The 21,735-nt window shown below is 38.9% G+C and overlaps 1 protein-coding gene across 3 annotated transcripts in view; it reads left to right on the forward strand.

The window, feature by feature from the left end:
* TBL1X (transducin beta like 1X-linked) overlaps positions 1–21,735 on the forward strand; it is a 198,166-nt gene that overhangs the window by 49,936 nt on the left and 126,495 nt on the right. For all 3 annotated transcript variants that reach the window (XM_017812276.1, XM_017812274.1, XM_017812275.1), the window contains exon 2: positions 9,434–9,506. The gene's annotated coding sequence lies outside the window, so the exon portion shown is untranslated. The remainder of the gene's footprint in view (positions 1–9,433; positions 9,507–21,735) is intronic.

The following is a 21,735-nucleotide window of genomic DNA, read 5'->3' on the forward strand; positions in this document are numbered from 1 at the left end:
AGAGACCCACAAGGATCATCAAGTCCAGCTCTTAGCCCTGCACAGGACCATCCCCAAGAATCACCCCATGTGATTGGGAGCATTGCTTCTTGAACTCTTATCAGATTGGTCCTGTGACCACTTCCCTGGGGAGCCTGTTCCACTGCCTAAGCATCCTCTGGGTGAAGAACCTTTCTCTAATATCCAACCTAAACCTCCCCTCACACAACTTCACGCCATTCCCTTGGGTCCTATCACTGGTCACCACAGAGAAGAGATCAGTGCCCTCCCCTCCTCTTCCCCTCACAAGGAAGTTGTAGACTGTGATGAGTAAACTGTTCAGCCTCCTCCAGGCTGAACACACCAAGTGACCTCAGCTGCTCCTCATACCCCTCATTCGTCTCGAGACCCTTCACCATCTTCCTTGTTCTCCTTTGGACACTCTTTAATAGATTAATATCTTTCTGTATATAGTGGTGCCCAAAACTGCACACAGTTCAAGGTGAGGCTGCCCCAGTGAAGAGCAGAGTGGGACAATCCCCTCCCTTGACCGACTGGCGATGCTTTGCCTGATACCCCCCAGGACACAGTTGGCCCTCCTGGCTGCCAGGGCACTGCTGACTCATATTCAACCTGCCATTGACCAGGACCCCCAGGTCCCTTTCCGTGGCACTGCTTTCCAGCATCTCATTCCCCAGTCTGTACAGACCTCCAGGGATGCCCCATCCCAGGTGCAGAATCCAGCACTTTCCCTTGTTGAACTTCATCTGGTTGGTGATTGCCCAGTCCTCTAATTTGTCAAGGTCTCTCTGCAGGGCCTCCCCGCCTTCGAGGGAGTCAGCAGCTCCTCCCAGTTTTGTATCATCTGCAAACTTGCTCAGTATCCCTACCAGTCCTTTGTCCAAGTAATTTATGAAGATGTTGAAGAGCACAGGGCCCAAGATGGAGCCCTGTGGAACCCCACTAGTGACAGGTCACCAGTCCAATGTTCCCCCATTCACTACTACCCTCTGTGCTTGAACAGTGAGCCAATTGCTCACCCACCAAATGATGTGTTTATCCAGCTGCGTGCTGGACATTTTGTCCAGAAGGATCCTGCGAGAGACGGCATCAAAAGCATTACTGAAATCCAAGAAGATTACATCAACTGGCTTCCCTTGATCAGTTAGGTGGGTTACCTTGTCGTAAAAGGAAATCAAGTTTGATAAGCGGGACTTTCCTCTCATGAAGCCGTGCTGGCTATGACTGATGACTGTGTTGTGTTTCAGGTCATTTTTTCAATATATCCCAGAAAAATCTTTTCCATGCTTTTACCAGGCACTGAAGGCCTGTACTTTCCAGGTTCTCCGTCTTGCCCTTCTTGAAAATCAGGTAAATGTTTGCCAGGTTCCGGTCAACTGGGACCTCTCCAGATTCCCAAGACCACTCAAAAATCATCAAGAGAGGTTTTGAGATGACATCAGCCAGCTCTTTGAGGATTCTGGGATGAATCCCATCAGGCCCCATAGATTCATAGGGATACAGCTGGAGCATCAGATCCTGCTCAATTTTCGGGTCGACTGGGAATTGATCATTCTCACAGTCATGGTCCTCCATCTCAGGGCTCTAACAGGATGAAGTTATTCTTTGTAAATAAATTTATGAGTAAACATCAGCAACCAAGACCTCTTTCAGCTGAAGTATAGTCAATTTTTTTTGGTATTAGTATTATCAATTGGTCCTGAATGAACTTAGACAAGAAATTACAAGAACTTCCCCCACCATTTCTTCTGAACAGAGCAGTGGGGCAAAGAACCTGAACAGTTTTAAGCCTAAGTTTAGTAAACTGCACAGGAGATTTCATTCTGGAATGACGATAGAAAGTTAAGTTATGAGACAAGTTCTTGGGTTTGAAGTATTGAGGTCTCCAAAGGGTCGGAAGGGAGACTGAAACTGCTTGTTTTCATTGTATTTGTTTGGCACTAACAACATACTTCAGCATTTCCAGTAGTTGCTAGTGATAAGAAGCATGTTTTTTCTGCTCTTCTTCCAAACCCTTTTACTAACAACTTATTTTACTTGTTCCCTGTTCTAGCCCCCATCTTCTCGCATTCGCCATGAACCAATTACTAGATCTGGGATCAGGAATGAATGAGTCCCCCTCGGGAAATTAAACGTAATATAGATATTTTTATCCCTTTTTTGTTGTGTGAAGCATGGCCCACTTCCTGTGATCATGTAGAAGTTCTTACTTAGCAATTATTAAAAACATATGCAGCTATTGCAAAGACATAGAATATAGCCAATGTCCTCAAGCTGTATTCTATAATTATAGCTTTTTCTATAGCTATTTTGCCTTTTGTAGGGTATTGAGAAGCTTTTTTGGGGTTTAGGGCACATGGAGCAGATATCCAATGGAAACTTCAGAACTGAACATTCATTGTGTGGTTGCCTGCAGTTGCACATCAGTCCCGAAAGGATCATCCTGTGTCTCTGAACTGTGCTGACGCACACACTGAATTGCCTGTTGGTGATCCAGAGGAGGTGTTGCATTATTTCTGCTGCTCAAACTTTGCTGTTTGGTGCAGACAAGTTTCTTGGTCATGTTGTCTGGAGAATATATGTATTTGTCACCTCCTGTACCCCAGAAGAATTGTTCTCAGTAAGTGACGTCTTGCAGATGGGTTATCACTCTGCCTTTGCGTTTTTGGCATTTCTGTGAGAAAGTTGATTTGCTGGGAATTCAGCCAAGACCTCAGATTGAGGAGGGGGAACTACAGAAGGAAAAAGAGATGTGAAATTCTTTCATAGGCTCTAACTTTGGTATTGAATTAAGTAACCAGAATGTGGGCAGGAAGTAGAGGATGGTAAAGAGCAGTGCTTCCATTAGTTTGTCTTGTTTTTGCAGAAAGCTGTGCAGCTTGAGAGGAGCATAGTGTTTATAATACATTCATGACATGGCTGTTTCCTGGTAAGTGTGCCACAGGAGGAAGTGTTGTTCTTAAATTAGTAAATGAAAAAGCAGCTGATAAAGGATGGGGGCTACTGATTTCTAGATTTTGTTCACGACAGGATTTAAAGGGAAAAGTTTCTTTTCAGTGTTTCACTGGAGGGTCAGATTAAAAAGTAAAATATAATTTACTGGGCTTGATAGGCTCAGGCTATATTGTACCACCAAATACTCAGCTGTCTGTGAAAAGGGCTCTATGGTTTAGATGTCTATTGTCATAATAAAAAAAAATTATTCTCACAGAGGATGGCTAAAATGTAAACCTGAATATTTGCAAAATACATTGTTAAGCAGTTGAGAATTCCTAAGAAAATAAACTAGTTAAATAAGATATTGTTCCTGCTTTCACCAGTAACTTGTGTGCTTTTACACGTATTATTTGAAAAGGAGACGAATAATTTTGAGAAGCTCATTAATGTTATAATTGAGGCCAGTTCAATGTCACTTTTGGTTTTTACCATGAAAAGATGGTAGCTCCCATTCAGGATGAATTCTCCTTCAAAAATTAATTGAGTTCAGAAGAGTGTATTTGCTGACTAAATGTAATAGCCAGTCTTTTGAAAATTTTGGCCATAACATTTATATTGTATTAGACTCTTAAAATGAATCTGATTTATAAATTACTTTGAGATCAAATATGGTAGGAAATACATTTTAATGGAAGGGGCTTATACTGTGGTAAATTTCTTTCCTGTTTAACACCTTATAGATCATCAGTCTGGGGGAAAAAAATGCACTGAAACCTTGTCTTTCATGAACAACTGTGTGACACTAACTGCACTGTTTATATTTAAACCATTGGATTATCTCTACTACTTTCTAGCAAGGCCCTTCATGATGAGTTCCTGTAATTAATGGTTCCTGAAAGTACCAGCACCTCTTCTCTCCCTCAGCTCTCTGAAGCATGAAACTCAAGGATCAAAGAAATGTTAACTATATTGGCTTTAGGCTGTATAAAGTATAATCCCAGGTCACTTGTTTGCTGGAAAGTTCTAGGACTTTTCCGTGTGAGCAAGTTAACTGGCATCAGCCAGACTATAACAGCTATAGTGGTGATCCTAAAATCCTCTTACTCTAGGAGAGATATTTTGAGGTGAGCTGGGCTTCTTTTGGATGAAGGCTGTTAGGCAAGAAACCTTTTGATTGCCAAACCCTCCCCCTCCAGACCCTTCCATGGAATATTTAAACTAGTTCAGTGTATGATTCTGTCACTATTAACTGGTAAATTTTCCATGCCAGGAAACCATTAGATGGTAGGAATCATTACTTTCCTTCTGTCTTGGAGGTTTTGGGAGGCACAGGCACATGTTAATGTGACCAGGTGGGGAAGGGGGCAATTCTTGTCTTATATGTGTGATTTGTGGGGGAAAATGATGGACCTTCAGTTGTAAATGATTTTCTTGACTTTTCTGGCGAGGACATATGTGTGGGTAAACGAAGTGTCTTTTTCATGTCACTGGTGATGGAAACTAGAATATAAACATTGCAATACAAGGGATACCAGGAACCTGTGGGCAGGAAGAGAAAATAAACAAAGCAGAAAGTTTTTCTAAAGTGAGTGGAGGCAAATACTGACATTTTTTTTAAGGGTTTTTTGTTGTTGTATTTTTTGGGGGGAGGGGTTGTATGTTTATGGGTTTTGTGGTTGTTTTTTTTAATTCAGGATCAATCTACTACTAATAGTTATGTTACTAATTTCTTGTTACCCTAAGTAGCAAACATGTGAATATACTGATTAATAGGAGACTCAGAATGCCAGCTTTTGAGAAATGCCTCCGATCACCTGTGATGATTGGCTTGTGTATGAGTTTCAGTCATTGTATGAGTTATGTCCTGAAGCCTAGTTCCAAGGGCATGACAGTCCTCCTTCCTACATGGGATGTGACAATAGTGGATTTGGAGGATCAGGCCATGCTGGGGATGGGAGCCAGGATAACTGAATCTGCTTCTGCCTTGGAACACCAGCAAGGCAGTGTACGAAGTGGAAGAACAAGCAATTTTACAGAATTAAGTATATTCTTGTGACTGTTTGAACCTCTTCAGAAGAAATAAGAATAAATACCATCTTACGTTATCCTGGCACATACCTTTCCATGAGTACTTATCAGCAAGATCCAAGTATTTTGAACATTTCTATTTCCCTGTTGCATTTGGGATCAAATAAAGATAATTAGATCCCACCTGCAGCATTAAAATATACTTAACACAGTGTGGCTCAGCAGAGGAATGAGTGATTTATTTGTAAATACTGTGTTCATTAATAATACTGCATTTATACTTAACTTTTATGTCGGCCACACAAAAAGGTTGTTGAAAGGTTGAATCCTTGTAGTGTACCTAAATATTTTTGATAATTCATTATTTTAATATAAAAAGTATTTTATTGACCTTTTCCAGTTAAATCAGAGAGTTATTTTTTCTTTTTAGTTTCAATATTGCAAGAATCAAGATGTAATAGAAATTCCTCTCTAGCAGACAGCTTCTATGACGGAATCATTCATCTGTACTCATTAAGTATATTATCCTGTTACTAAATGGACACAGTAGCAGCAATACAGTAGCAGCATAGGAGAGATTTATCCATAATCCAGGACTGCAGCACAGGCTGGTATCTATCCACCTGGGGAGCAGCTCTGTGGAAAGGGACATGGGTGTTCTGGTGGACAGTAAGCTCAATATGAGTGAACAGTGTGCTGCTGTGGCAAGGAAAGCCAACAGGATGCTGGGCTGCATCAATAAGAGAATCACCACCAGAGATAAAGAAGTCCTAATGCTAGGCCACACCTAGAATGGTGTGTTCAGCTTTGGTCCCTGCTATGCAAAAAAGATGTGCTGGAGAGGGTCCAGAGAAGGGTCACAAAGATGATCAAAGGACTGGGAAGCCTGTCATGTAAGGAAAGGCTGAGAGAACTGGGCTCGTTCAGCCTTGAGAAAAGAAGGCTATGGGGACACCTTATGACCACGTTCCGGTACTTGAAGGGTGTCTACAAAGATGATGGAGACTCCCTTTTTACAAGGAGTCCCATGGAAAAGATGAGAGGTGCAAGTTACTCCTGGGGAGATTCCAATTGGACACAAGAGAAAACTTTTTCACGTTCAGAACAATCGGCAATTGGAATTACCTCCCCAGGGAAGTGGTGGATTGCCTGGCACTGGACACTTTAAAGATTTGGCTGAAGAGGATGCTGGGCCGGCTTGCCTAGATGGTGCTTTTGCCATGGAAGGTTGAACCAGATGATCCTTGAGGACCCTTTCAACCTGGTATTCTATGATTCTATGATTGTATAAAATCATCTTAAATTCAGCCTTAACCTTCTTAGCCCCCTCACACAAATGACAGGGGTGTTTGAGACAGGATAGGGAGATGTTTTTGGTTAGTTCGTTCTTTTTGGGAGAAATAGGTGAAGGTATGCTATAATCTACTTTCTTCCAGTACAGTAAAAATAAGAACACTTATCCTTGGTAAACAGTGCCAAGAGAACTCTGTTCTTAATTAAAACCCATTCCTCCCTCCCCCACAGTACCTAATATATTTGACTGAATCAAGGACTGTTTTGTCTTCAGAAAGAACGGTTTGAAGTGTAAGGAGCACCTTGTTAACTGAAATGTAGATTGAGTTTAGATTGAGATTTAGACTCTAAGTAACTTTATTTGGATCCTTTGTAGAATGATAGAATGATTTTACTTTTTTTTTTAATTTTAAAAGGCTGAATGGTGTTAATCTACCATCAAAACTGAAGTACCTACAGTTCAAAAAGCCTTCATTACAGCTGCATTGACATCTAAATATGTAGGTCTCTGTAGTGAGGGATTTAAGTGCCTGAAATTCTATGTCTGCTCAGACAGTACTGCTGGTTTAGCTTCTCTTCTGCTCCAGTTCTTTTGGGATCCTGACATTAAGTGTTCCTGCTCATTAGCCCTTGTACAGATCTCTTTAACACCCATCCTTGGAAGTGAGTTCAGCACAAATGGCTATGGCACACTAATCACAGACTGTGTAGGAACCAGGAAAAGATATGGAGTTGAGTGTTGAGAAGAAATCTGAAAACTACCAGGGCAAGAGGCAAGCATGAGAAGTGAGTGGGAAAGTAAAGCAGTGGGAAAAACATTGGGAGGTGAAAAGCGGTGCGGAAGAGCTAACAGATCTGTGAAGGGTACAGAAAACTTAGAGAAGATGTTGAGATTAAAAGGAAAGCTAGTATAGGAGAGCTGGAAGCTAATGGGAAATGGGATTCTGGTTGTGGGGAAGGAGCAATATATTGTATAATGAAGTTGATGAGAATGAAGCAGTTCCTGAAAAGAGGCAGAGGGGCGGGACTGGGATCACAACTAGGAAACTGAGCCTGATGACAAAGAGTGTGATGGGGGTGGTGGCACATGTCCACAGGATTGGCAGTGATAGAGCTTGGATGAGAGAGTTTTGAGGGAGACTTAAGCGTCTGCATTGAACAAGGTGGAGCTTCTCCTTTTCAATAGTTACCGTTTTAAAAAAGCTGGAAGTTAAACCAAGCTCAGAAAGTTGCCTTGAGTAAAGTTGTTAAGAGTTACAAAGAACAAGTGCTGCAAAGCTGGGATGGTGAAGAATTAAGATTTTCTAAAATATGTTAACTGGGCTTCCTTGGACATATGCATTATGATATAGTTTTAAATTATATGATTGCAGATTTGCATGGTCTTTTTAAGTGGAACAGAGGTGTATGAAGACTGCAGCAAAGTAGACAGGTCTTCAAAAACTTGCTTTTATTTGTTGTAGAAGGCAAGGGCAGTGCACAACAGGCCAGGAAAGATGTGCGTCACCTTAATAGGCAGCCAGATGAGTACAACTTCCTCAGGAAATTAGTTTGAGGCTAAGTAGTCTGATAAATGAACTTTAGGAATCTGGTTGAACACTGAAGTTTGTAATGCTTCTGATTCAGAAGTTTCAATCTTGTCTATGGGGATCATATAACCTACCTTGCGGGGGCTGTAATGCAATCTGTTGTTATCCTGACAGCACCAGAGAGGAGCTCCGTCGGGAAACTGGCATTTCTGTGCTCAGAGTGCTGTTCTGGAACAGCACAGAATGACCCGGGGCAGGTAACATACAGAGCTGTGCTGTGACCACGTGTAATGCAGTCAGTGTGTAGATTTCCAGTACTCTCTTCTAGCTACTGTATTCACTGAATCAGGTCCTGTAAAAAAAAAAATTCACGTCATCACCTAGTAAAAAGCCAGTCAGACGAGATTTGAACAAGGGGACCCAATTAACTACAAATCTTAAAAAAAATTAAAACAAAAAAAAAAACTTCTGAAGTGCTTACCTTAAAAATGTGTTAGTTTCCACCTCATTGGACACCTGTCCTATATTAAGATTTTAGGGTTGTTAAGAATGTTGATGTTTGTGTATAGCTTGATGACTTCTGTTTCTTTAAATGGCATGCTTTCCATACATTTTTCCTGGGAAAATCTGAATGCACAATGTGCAAAGAAAACATAAAAACTGGAAAGCATGGTTACAGTCAGTTTTTTAATTTCCCTTGACTTCTGGTAATATCTTCTTTGAAAGATTGTACCTTGCTTAATTTTCCAATTATATATACTTGCATGATGGAAAAGATGAAAAATAATTTTCTTTTAATCTGATGTAATTACAGCTGTATTTTAGGGGAACTAATTCCATCTTATCTTATTATATTCTGACCGTGGTCAAAAGTAAGGCTGCAATTACTGTTTAAAGAGACTAGTTTCAGTGGTTGTGTCGTATCAAATGCATTGCTTTTCTACTCTGTTATTGTTAGATGGAGTGCTCTAAATTAGATGGTCTAATTCTGGAAGATTTGAATACGTGCAGGTGGACTTTTGTGTCAGCAAAGCCACACTTGTTTAATTGGAGCTCCATATGTCTGCAAAAATTGATTCCATATGGTCAAATAGCACATTTTGAAAATGTTTCTTTAATTCATACTACTGCCAGGAGAAAGTAGAATAACTTTATTTTTTAAGCTCCTACTTAGCTAAGTGACAGTACACCTGTACACGAACCTTCTTTTGAGTTTTAAAGTGTTAATTGAATATGTAGGATTTTCCTGTCACGTGTTAACATTTTTGAGGTAGCTTAAATCTGTGGCTGACAAAGGCTTAGCTGTGTGCTGTCTGTTTGTACTCATAAAAACAAGTGATGAAATATACTTAAATCATGCAATCCCACCTTCTACTGGGTTGAATTTACATTTCATTTAAGGCCGTGCTGAGTCTAAAAAAATATATATATATATAGAACTGGTCGAATAAAACCCAGTCTTTTTACATGGGAGAAAAAAACTTTGAGTTTGCTTCTGGTTAAGCAAATTGATGGGGAATAATCCTGTTAGAAAAGCTGGATATCTGAATTTTTAAATTAGGGCCATAAAAGTTGATATAATCAAGAGATGAACTAATAAGAAGTTATGCAAATTAATTTTTTTCTTTGTTTTTTACCATACACAGGTACCTAAGGATAAAACTGGCCTGAAGGGAAAATCTGGGGGAAACTGGGGAGCTTGACTGTTCTTGCACCTGAGTAAGTGAATGCTTAGCTGAAAATCGGCTTTACAAAGCGTTTGAACCATTAAATGTTCTTCAACATCTCCATGCCTAATCTGTAATTTGAGACAATACTTTGGCTTTTGAATTAATAGAGACTGGAAGAACTAGGACTAGCTACAGGGAGGGAATGTTGTATAGAGCCTCTAGTGCTTTGCAGTAGTTTTTCCTTTTATTCTTGCCCTTAAAGCCTCCATAAAGTGAAACACAAATTATAAGCAGGATTTCTTGGTATTTTGGTGGTTCACCTTTTTAGTTTTTTATCTTCAGACTAATTCCTGAGTTTCTTGAGATTAAACTTGATCTTGCTGGTTTGTAATCAATAGTAAGGCACTTCAGCAGAACTGAAGTCCTTGGAATGGGCCAGGTTAGGTATGAGGTCATCAGAGGGTGAAGGTTGAGAGTGACCTTGTGGTAGCCTAATGCAGTTGTCTTGCAAAGGGTGAATGCTCATTCCATGGTTTGTTTTTTTGAGACAGAAACTGTTACCTGGGTTGAGTTTGCTCCCACTAAAATAGGACAGGGACAGCTTTTCTTCATCAGTTGGACATGGCACATGGCAGACATTCCTAGGGATCTGAAGGACCCCAGTTCCAAACTCAGCCTACGCAATTTTCTGAAACGACAGAAAAAATATTTTCCGGTTATCCACCTAGCTTTCTTTCCTGGCAATCTAATGATTATTCTGTTTACAAAAAATAATTTTACATGTCAGAAAGGTACTTTGATGTATTCCTTATTATTTAACGTATTTATTTAGTCATACATATTCATATATGGCATACATGTAATATTAAGGAGTAGATAAATATTGTATGGCATGAAACTTCTTTCTACTGCTAACGTATTTTTAAAAATGGACAAGTTAATTGAGTTTTCTGAAACAATTGCTAGAGCTGGAGTCTTTCTTCCTGCTGGCATTTATCACACTAAAAGAATTATCTTTGGTTTTGGAAAGCTTCAGTAAGTTGAATATCCTTACTGGTATCTGCATTAAATTTTACAAACAATACTTACCAGTTGAGAGTCTCTCAATTTAATCTGGTCTAAACTTGTTACCAATGCTGTTTATTCCAAATGTGCTGTGGTTTAATAATATAATAATTCTATTCTTGTACGGAGTGCACAAACTTAGAAATTGATATGTCTGCCTAAAAAATATATTTCATTTTGCTAGAGTATTTACTGTATTTATCTTTGCAGTAGCGTAGTAGACAAAAAGGTCTCTCATTGCTTTTGATATTAAAGAGAGTTAAATATACAACTTAAAAATATGCCAGGCATAAGACTTCAAATTCATTTAGAAATGCACCATAGCAGCATTTAGCGTTATCATTCTTTGATTTGTAAATTAGGTACTGAATCACAAATAATACCTGAGACTCTATTATTAAATGGTTGCCTTCCTGTGCATTAGTAGTTCTCACTGAAATTCTAGTTCCTTGTCTTGCACTCATTTTGTATGGTTTTAGGAATTAGTCTGTGGAATAGCGAACTACTACGTGTAAGGTTTATTAAGGAAAAGAAGTTCAGTGTTCTCAAATAATAATGGCATATTTTGAAATCACAATTGGCTCAACAGCTCTGTTTTAAATCCAGCAGGACCTTTGAGAGAGGGGTTTGCCTTGTTTCTTTTAACTTCTATACTAACATGCAGCAAATGTTTTCATTTATTTCCTGTTATCAGTCCTACTCTGCATATTTTAGTCTATTGCTTTTGACAGTGATGAAAGGCAGGTATTTTTTGACCTTTTGTCTTTTGGGTGCTTCATAAACTCAGCTGTTCATTTGGGGAATATTTTCTCTTTCGGAATATTTTTCTTCTCTATTGTTCCTGTTTCCTTGTTTGAAAGGCAGCACTAGAAATTCCAGGTGCAATGGTAATGTTTCTGAAATTATAGTTTAGATTTTGTGCTTGCGTACATGGGACAGGAACTTGGCCATACAAAAGAAAGGCAGTCATCTGCTGGGTTTGAGGATCTGTAGTGACTTCTGCGTTGACAAAGATATCATGTCAGTGTTATGTTGCTTTTTACTTGAAAATTGTCCTTAACTGTTGTTTAATAAAGCAGAAGTCAAGAATTACTGAACTAAGAGAGGGGGATAATCCAATTGAATTGTGTAGTCTCTTCCTTTATGAATGTAGGATTGATCTCTAATTTAGGTGTTTTATCCAGTTTATTTTTTCTCAGTTACTGTAGTTACTGCATCACCTACGGATTTTCTCATTCAGACTTGAAATTGAGTGCCTTGGGGCAAGATTTTCTCAATTAAGCATGAAAATGAACTGGCCTTGGTTTTGAGAGCATCCTGTGCGTAGCAGTTCTTGTGCCTGGTGTTCTGGAAAGATCAACGGGTTTGTGCAAATCTGCATCTGGGTTTGAAGCAAGATAAACATATCTGTGCTGCAGCCCTCTGTGTGCTGCATCGTGCTCTTTTTCAGGGATTGGTAGGTATTAGTCCATCCTGAATTTAGAGGCTGAAGTGAAGCCAACTGGTACTGTTGCTGGAGCCTGTTGATACTGTAGGATGAAGCTCTTCAGCTTCTTTTAGCAGTTAATTGTAAATCGCAGTGTATGGTTTCTGACAGCTTTTAAAGATGTCATATGCTCTGCTGTTCATAGTCTGGAAATCTCTGGGGGTTTAAAACTCTCTACAGTATCTCTCTCACAGAGATCAATTAAGTTTCTAATTAAAGCTGTATCAGCCTAGCATCTACTGAAATCTTAAAAGAGGTGATGTTAAAATAAATATAGTAGGTTTTTTAATCTCATGAAAAAAAATTTTTTGAGGATTATTGGGGTGTTTTTTTATATTTTTGAGAGGATTTCTTTGTTATTCACAAAGTGGTGTTTCAGTAATGGAAAGCTTCAGTAGCTGAAATTTTTAATGAAGAGGAGCCAAACAAATTTATTTAAACAATTTTATTTATTAAAATAGCTTATTCTCAGACAGCTAACAGAACTGTAGTTGCAAACCTCCCTCATGCTTTCTGCCTTTGAAAGACTACTTATTTTGATCAGACCTACAATGTTGACGAAATTATATCTCTCTGTTTTGCCTGAAGTCAAGTGTCACACCCTTTCACTGGTGTTTGGAAAGTTGTATATCACTACATTTGAAAGGTACCAAAGTCCTGTGGTTGGCCTCAGCATTAAAACACGTAGACGCTTCTGCTTTATGGGGCTGTAAACCAGATAATTCATCACTACTGATGATCTGGAGGTAGATGTGGGCTTTTAAAGAACAATATATTACAAATTCCTTTGGAGGGGGAGTGTTTGTTTTTAGGGATTCCTGGAGAGTGGAAGCCTATTATGGTGGTATTGTGCATGTGATAAATCATGTACTTTGCCTAGGTTGGGGTTTTTTCCTTTTTTTTTTTAAGGTCTAAGACCATTCAAACATTCTGTCATAATAAGAATAACAAGTAGTATCCTCTCTGCAAACACCGAAGAGAGGGGGAAACATTTTTTTTATTTTCACAGTGTAATATTGTCACTATCTATATAAATAAATGATAGTGTGTCACACAATTCACATGAACAGCAGTGCAGCTGTATTGCTGTTGTCTGCCCAAATAACAAGAAGTGAGAAGGAAAGAGGGGGTGACAAGGGGGATATGTATTGGAGATGGGCATTGCGGTATGAATAAATTGACACTGTGGTTTTATGGGGGGGACACTCATTACAGGAGGCTTCATCTGTTTGCTGCTTCCCATATTTAGAAAGCATCTTTAGTGATCCTTTTTGCAAACCAACTCATGCAGTAACTGGCAAAACAGAAGCAATTAGTGGTGTAATCTCAAAGGGAATCTCAAGCTTCACTCTAAGTGCAATGATTAAATCCACTAAAATGATAACCATTGCTGCCAAGAACTCCTGTAATTGGTCACTAATGTATTTTGTTGTAGCAGTCGATAACTACTGCATTTCATGCACGTAATTAGTAATGCATACACGGTTGGTCAGTAAAATTGAAAATCCTGATAACCGAGGGTTGAGGGGGTGGGAAGGAACATGGAGCTGCAGAACTGAAATACTGCTCTGTTGATAGTACCTAACTAGAACTGTGTGCTTCAACAAAACAAGTGTCCTACTGTGCTGGAATACAAATGGGCTGTCTGTGGCAGGATATAGCAAAGACATTTGGCAGAGAGGGATTTGAAAGCTTCTGGCATAATGTAATTGAATTGGCCATTTCTTTAAAGATACAGCAAATTGTTTGCTGCAGCATTCATCATCATAAGGAAGGTCAGACAGCTTGCCAAACATATGATATTCATAATAAAAAGTAAAACGGTGACGCTTATATTTAAACACAAATCATGTTATCATGTTTGTAAAAGCTGGGGAAACGAATGGGAATATTTTTGGTGGCGCTGAGGCGTTAGTAATCTAAGTAAGACTGTAATTCAAGAGGGGGAAAGCATATAGGAGAAGACCCACCGGGGAATTCAGCTACTGAGCAACATGGGATCCCCCTGATTTGAAAGGGTATTAGGTGTTTTGGTAGGATTATTGCTGACTTTCTCTTCTGATCACTTAAGGGAATATTAGCTTGTACGATCGTATTTTTCCCTTTTAAGAAAACAAAGGGAAAAATAACAAAGAAGGACTCAAGTCTTCAAAAAGAGACAAAATTTGAACTGAAGCGTTGCTGGGGGTTTTTTGTTAGTTTTGCTGTGACAAAATAAGCTGATGCAACAACCTGTAGCCTATCTGAAATGTGATATGAAATGCTCAGTATTGGTACACTGGGAAACCCCTCTTGAGTCACATCCAGAACACTGAACGTAAATTGCACGGTGACGGGGGCTTTGGGCCATGCAGTGATGCCTCTGCAAATGAGTAGCTGTTAGCTTTTAGGTTCTAACACATTCAGGAGACTGGCATTTTGATTTCTTGCACCACTGCACCACTGATAGGGTTGGAAATGGGAATCAAAATAATTAGATTGGATATATAGATCCCAGCAAACCAGCCAAGAAAGAGGTTGGGCTGCTCTGAATTCTAAAATGTGCCAGTGCTTTTTTTATGAGAGTGTGAGGATGGAAGGAATAAACTAGAGTGCAGATGCTCACCATTTATATTCAAAGCATGTAATAAAATAATTGAATATATGCTTCCTCCTATTAAAGCCTGTTAAAATCAGTAATAAAGTACATTAGTGTTATATTAAAAAGGGAGCACAAATTTTCAGGTAATATATCTTAGTTGTACGCATGGTGTACAGATAAGCAGACTGGGAGATGGTCTTTTACATTATCCAGCATATTCCTTGCTTATACAGGACTGTTCCTGTCAGTTTATTTTCTGTTATTTTGCCCAGCAGTAGCTTTGCAGTATTCCCTCTGGCAGTTTTTTTACAGGCCAACAGTCGTTCCCCTCCAAAAAGCCTTTCCTGCTAGTCACTCAATATTTTCCACATAAAAAACCTAACAAAAACAAACCACCAAAAAAACCCTCACTTTCCATGTACTCCTTCTTGAGTTTCTATAACTGGCAGAAAATGTGTTCCTTTTTCTACTGTGCAGGTTCCTCCTTTAGATATTTGTGAACTAATACCCCACTTTTTCTTTGCCCCACCTTACCATTTTTCACCTGTACAAAATCCATCTCTCAGTCTTTACTCAAATTTCAGTTTGTTATATATTTACTCTTCATTTAACCAAGAGATTTAGGAGTCCAGTTCTTCCTAAAATTAATAGAGAATATGTTTTTTGGTGTTAGCATGATATCTGATGCTTTTCTTTTTTAAATTCTACTCTATGGCTTGACTGCCTGTAATATCTCTTACTTCATTTATGTCTCAGTGCACTATCTCCTCTCCTTCTCTACCTTCCCTATTACTGATTTTTTCATAACCAACTTGTTATATCTTGCATTTTCCCAGGTAATATCTCTGTTGCTTTCCATTTATATTTCTGTGTTTCCTTTTATTGCATTAAATCCAAGTCCCTCTTGTCTCTGTAACTTCTAATCTATCTAGTCAATGTTCAGCATCAGTCCAAACCAGCCTATTGGTTTGTGTGCACATCTGTGATGAGGAAGGCAGTGGATGCAGTATGTCCTGTGCTTTGAAGCCAGATGCTCTGGTAATACTGTGTGATAATTACACATGCTGAAGGACTTGCCTACTTTTGCAGAAGCCTGTCCTGCGTGCTGTCCCTAAAATACTGACTGAATTTGTAAGTGAATACAGCAGTTAATGCAGTAGTCACTGCAAAAAGCTATGTTGAGGTGTTTCTGAACTAAATATCAGCATTTTTTCCCATTTCCCTACTTCAGATCTACAAGAGGTTTGCCCTACTCAGTTGTAAAGATAGTGATGAGGAATAGCAAAGTGATGTCTTCTTGTTTTGATCTGTACGAGCCCATAATATCTAAAGCTTCTTCACAAGTTGTCATTTGTGTATCTTGAAGGTGCATTGTGGCCATATTGTACAGCTTGCACATAGGTCTCCTGTTCAGTGTGATAAGATGTTTTGATGTAAGATTGCAATAGTAAAAAATGAAAACTGCATTTACTATCCATATGGAATGCATGATAAATAGCTAGTATGGAGGTGCAGTGTGGAGGAGCAGTACTCCTACCAGAAGCTCAAAAAATTTGGATTTATTAGGGAGATAGTTTGGGAGTTCTGCAGGAGCTAATCTTTCTGGTAAAAAAATGACAAAATCCAATGTGTTTTGTTAAAAGGAAATTGAACTTGTGAGTTGATCATCATCTAGTAATAAACATGTGAAGACTTATGATGTGAGAAGGCTCTTCTCTTTGGATGCTATGGAAATAAAAAGATGCATTGGAAATAAGATAAAGATATAAGAATTCAAAGAGGAAACCAAGTTTGTTATTTCCCCAATATTCACAGCTATTTTAAAGCTGGCAAAACTGTTGAAGTTGAGACGAGGAATTGTCCATTAGCTGAAATTTTTAAATCCTGCTCAGATGAATTTCTAGAATACAGACTTCTTTCATTGTTTCAAAGTTATGTTTAATGCAAGAATTGCATGTTTGAGTTTCAAAACTTTTGTTATTGAGGACACTCAGGTAACCTGTGTGTTTCTTGTTGAATTCATGCTTATTAAGGCCTTCAGTTAAGGTTCAGGTGTTCATATACTCAGATTATTTAGTTCAGATGATGGTCTTAGGTTTCTGGAGGACAGTTGCAACACAGTAGTTGCTGTGCAAGAAACTGAAGTAGTACAGTAATTTGTTCTGCTCCAAAGGTTAGCTCTTAAAACACACAGCTCACTTAAGAACCCAGTAAGGATTGACTGGTGTTGAGAGTTTATTTGAATGCTTGGTATTGTTGGGAGTTTGGAAAAGAAATGTTATTTTGGTGTTTAATAAATTTTTCCTTGACCTTTATCTGCAGCAAAATTGGCTGGCAGTATCACAACAGGTCTAAATGCAACATTTCATTTATGGCATCAATTTTATAGAAGAGCAAATGGAGTTTGGAGAAAAGAAGAAATGAACGACTCCTTAGCTTTTTTAGATTAATAACTTGCTGAATATGAGTGAGTGCAAATGCCAGTGACTTGAACAAAGGGGTCAAAATAAATACCTTGAGCAGGTTCCATAATGTCTGTCTAAGAGGACTGCAACATTTGATCCCCCATATTTTGACTGCTACCATTCAGACAACAGTATAGCAGTGTATTACACAGGTAACATTTTCTGTACCTTTTAGGGTGTTAACTGCCATTAAATATTTCCTGTTCCAATGAATAAATAACCCTCTGTGATATGAATTCTAGGTAATGGAAACACCTTACATATTGCAGCACCACAGTATAGCATTTGTTTTATTTAGGAGACCTGCAGATGTATTTAATCCTTTATTATAAATTATTAAAATCATATGATACAAATGTCAGGACTTGCCACATAGCTAATTGTGCTGTAACTCAGAACAGCTGAGCTGTTTCTTCCTTGTGAGGAAGACTTTTCTGTGCTTGTTGTTGTCTTATTCTTGGTTATAGAAACCAAGTTTATGTCCCTTTACAATAATCTTCAGAACTAATTAGGTTCAGTGAATATCTTTTCACTGCCAGTGCATATTATATGGGATGATTTCTTTTACTGTGTAACTAATGAACTCAGCTTGTTATTCTATGTTGACTTTGCTTTTGAAGGCCATCTGAAAAATAGGTAAAAGAATATTCAAACTATTTTCATTTTTCTGATCTCTTTGGCCAACACTTAGAAACATGGCGAGTGGCTGCCTCTTTGTGAGAGACTATACAATCAAGGAAAGTTTTAGGTTCTTCCTGAGCTCATGGTGAAGTTACATTTACACAGAAACTTAGCTGTAAATAATTAGTTATTTTAAAAAATAAACATTGTGGCTGTGTAGGACTCAGTTTTACCAAAGGATGTGGAAAATATTTTTGTAATTTTGAAAATAAAACCCCATTGTTTTTATATGTTCTTAGAGGAATGTTTTTTTGAAACTTGCTTTGTTACTGTAGCAAGTTTTTTAGATTTTTCAAAGCATTAGTCCTTAAATGAATAATACCCTTCTGCCACCCATGTATTGTTTGGGGAAATTAGGCTTGTTTAGGAAATGATAAGTGACAGCACTGATATCTTAGCTCCTTATCTTGGGAAGTGCTCCCCTTATTTTCCTTTTCCGTGCCCCTCTCCAGGAACAAAAGCAATACAAAAATGCAGATGTTGAAAGGCACGAAATTGTACTTAAAATATTTTCCTTTTCTCTTGGAACAATGGTTGCTGACAGCAGAAAGCTTGCTTGCTTGTTAAAATTAGATTTGAATCATCAGTGTAATAGCAGTAGGAAATTGTAGGATGGAAAGGTGCCAGGAAGCCTATCTATATCTGCCTTTTCAGAACATGTAAGGTGGGCCCTGAATGACTTTAGCTGTCTCCTCAGTTGAGTGAGCTTGCGCTATATAACAAGTACTAGTTAAGCATCTTTAAAACAAAATATTTTGCCCTTGGGCAGGGGCCATTGAGGTGACATCCCAAGAACAGACACAGGCACAGCTATGCGAGACAACTGTTACAAGTTAGGCTTCCAAAGACTGTTTTTCTTATTTGTTCCTTGCATCATATTTAATTGGGCCCACTCTCATTACCTCTCACCATTTTCCTGGACTGGGATTAAAAAAAAAATCTGTGTTTTGGGGCTTAGATTATTGGATTTTATGATTGTAAAAACACTGGGAAGTTTTCATAAGCTAGCTGTGAATAAATCAGAGGAAGATGCTTGCTCTGAAGCTGCATCATTCTGGTTTTCCTCAGCTGTTTTAAGGCAGTCCAGTGCCTTAAAATAGTGCCCAATTGCTTCCTTTATGTAGTCATTATCTGTTGGCTTTGCAGTAACCCAAGCTATGGAAGTGACCCAAGCAGTGACCTCTCTATGCACCTTAAAACCATTCACAGAAATGGTTGTAATTCTGCTGATGCAAAATGCAGCTGCCCATTTAAATCTCTTTTTCTTACAGGGGGGCTGGTTATGTCTCTGCTGTGTACCGGCTTCTGTTTAATTTCTGGTGAGGTTTTTGCACTATTTCCATAAGCAGCTTAGTTCCTAATTACTTCAGGGAGTGCTTTGCCTGATATAATGGTAATTGATATCAGCTGAAGTGCTAAAGCTACCAGTCCTCTAATTTAAATTAGTGCCAGTCGGACGTGGGAGAGCCGAAAGCAGGATTGTGCATGGGAGAGGACTCTCCTTCTGAAAATTGTTTAGTTTGCTCTCATAACAGAGGAGGAATTTTCTGACCTTCAGGTCATGTGGTTATTCTTGTCCTGGGTGGCAAAGTAAAATCAAAGTGGTTGTGAAGGGACGATCAAGGAGGAATTTTAGTTTAAGTGTTTAATGGTATTTAGTACATTACTATTCTCTTCATCAGTGCTGTGAATGCAATCAGACATATTTTAAAATAAATCTACATAAATAACTGGGTTATAATAATGCAGCATTGGTTTATATCTTTTTATATAATTTGTTTACATCTACTCCGTTTAACACTCTCTTTATTGTATGTATGTATGTATGTATGTATCCATCTATCTGTGTATATCTGGAGTTTATATATGTAATGTTTATTTTATGGAGAAATAAGCAGTTCTACAGCTGGACTGTATTGTTTATAGATATTATTTAATTGTTGGCAAATATTTGGAAGGCATGGGACCACCATAGTTCCGTGAGACTGCTGTAGCAAATTTGATGGTACCTAAGAAAACACTGAAAGTGTTGCCTGAGCATGAGTGGCCATCTTGACTTGACCTGCTTGTGTTTTCATCTTTTAGACCACAATTCCTCCTCCTGCACATGTACCAGCTGGAAGAACAGTGGGTTATGTGGAAGATTTTGCTGGAAGTTGCTGGTGTATCTGTGATTGAAAAAGTGGATAGGGTTTGATCTGCTTTTTTCCCAAGAGTTCTTATAGGCCTGGTGGAATGATGTACTGTCAGGTAGACTTCAGGTCACTCAGATGATGGTAGTTTGTACTTGTTCTTTTCTGTATATTGATTCGATTATTTATTGTTATATCTTTGCTGATTAATTTAATTGCTTGTCCTGTATCATATTTGTAGACAGTTATTTGCCACATTTCTCAAGACAGGGACAGGAGCCTTCCCCTAAGTAGCCCAGATACTTGTGTTATATAGATCCTTCTTGTAAGCGTTCTTCCTATTTGTCTTGTAGGTGTCTATAAAAGTATGTAAATCTAACCTAGAATATTAAGGGTTTTATGGCCTTAATACTTACATTTTAGTTCAGTGCACTGCACTGTGATATTGCATGTACTCTTAATCATACTGTTAGCCAGTATCATCTTTAAACATATTCCATGTCCCTTAGGTCTCTACCTACCATCTGTTACTTTATCCCATTAGATTTCCACCAGATTTCCCATTTTTTCTCCAGCATACTGTGCTGAAAAAAACCCTCCTTATAGTTTCCCTCATTGATCTCCCAGTTGAGTCTTTATTACACAGCTAATCAGATTATGGTGACTTTTTCTATTTTTCACCTCCCTGCGCTTTCCAGTGTGACCAAAAGCCATGCACTGGGGTACGATACTCTTCATTTCTGCACACAGGTATTTTACATGAGTGTACAAGATTCTTCTAAGCACTGTTTTGTGTTCCATTGCATGGCGGGTATAAAGACTTACGAGGGGCCCAATTCTTCGTTACTTCATCAGCCTCTCAGCTTCCACTTCCTCCTGTGGACCAAGGGAATCCAACTCTTCGCAGCTGACCCGAGCCAATTCAAAAGCAGTGGCTCCAAAGGGCCTGTCCTGCCCTCCTTCCCCTTCTGCTTGACCTGTGCTTCTGCTCCCAGAGTACTGGCAGCTCTGTTGTCATGCTGAAAAATGTGAGGGGAGCGTCCAGTTAGCTCAATAGTCTGATCCGGCCCTGACACATGGCAACAGTAGGCTCTTAAATAAGCTTAGGCTGGCTCTTAATACACAGGGCTGAGTCACTGCTGAAATGCTTTACTTTGCTGTGCACCTTTTTAAAGCCAACCATTGCTAGAGCTGATCTGCCTAGGATGGCTGTAAATCGCTATCCCAGGCCATTGAATGATGAGCAACTCAGCTGTTTGTATGGAGAGCTGAGGGTGGCATCTGTGGAGAGCTACCTCCGTGGGGGTCTGCAGCCACCCTGCCTCTGCTCCAGCATCACTGCCCAAACAAAAACCTAGGAAAATACTCTACAGGCAGAAGAAGCGGCTTTCTGTTTTCTTTAAAATCTGTGATATATAAAGTATTCTGGGAAGATGTATGAGAATTACTTACAAACTGGTGACAATTCCAAACATCTGAGAGACCATGTTTACTGATAACTAACATTAACCGACATTCCTGCATGGGAGACCATTGTTTTATAGGGTGGGAAGGGCTTCATCCATTCACTGCTCATTTTTTGTACTGCTGGACAAAAGCTTGCCTTATGAAATAGCATGTTTTCATGGCTAATGAGCTCAGCCAGCCCTTGGTTTCTGTCCATGTACTACAGGAAATAAACCATATGGAATATTACTGTGGAATATTTAGGTTCATTTATAAATACAAAGATTCATGTGTACAAATTGGCTTCAGTCTTAATTGATTTAGAATACTTGATTAGACAACACAGCTGAGCCAACGTAATTCTTGCTGCTGCTGTGAGAGGTTGGTTCAGCCCTCGCTTTTGTCTTCCTGTCCCTTCTAGC

Source organism: Lepidothrix coronata, unplaced genomic scaffold (genome assembly GCF_001604755.1).
Source record: "Lepidothrix coronata isolate B3197 unplaced genomic scaffold, Lepidothrix_coronata-1.0 Scaffold35, whole genome shotgun sequence".
Taxonomy (NCBI): Eukaryota; Metazoa; Chordata; class Aves; order Passeriformes; family Pipridae; genus Lepidothrix; species Lepidothrix coronata.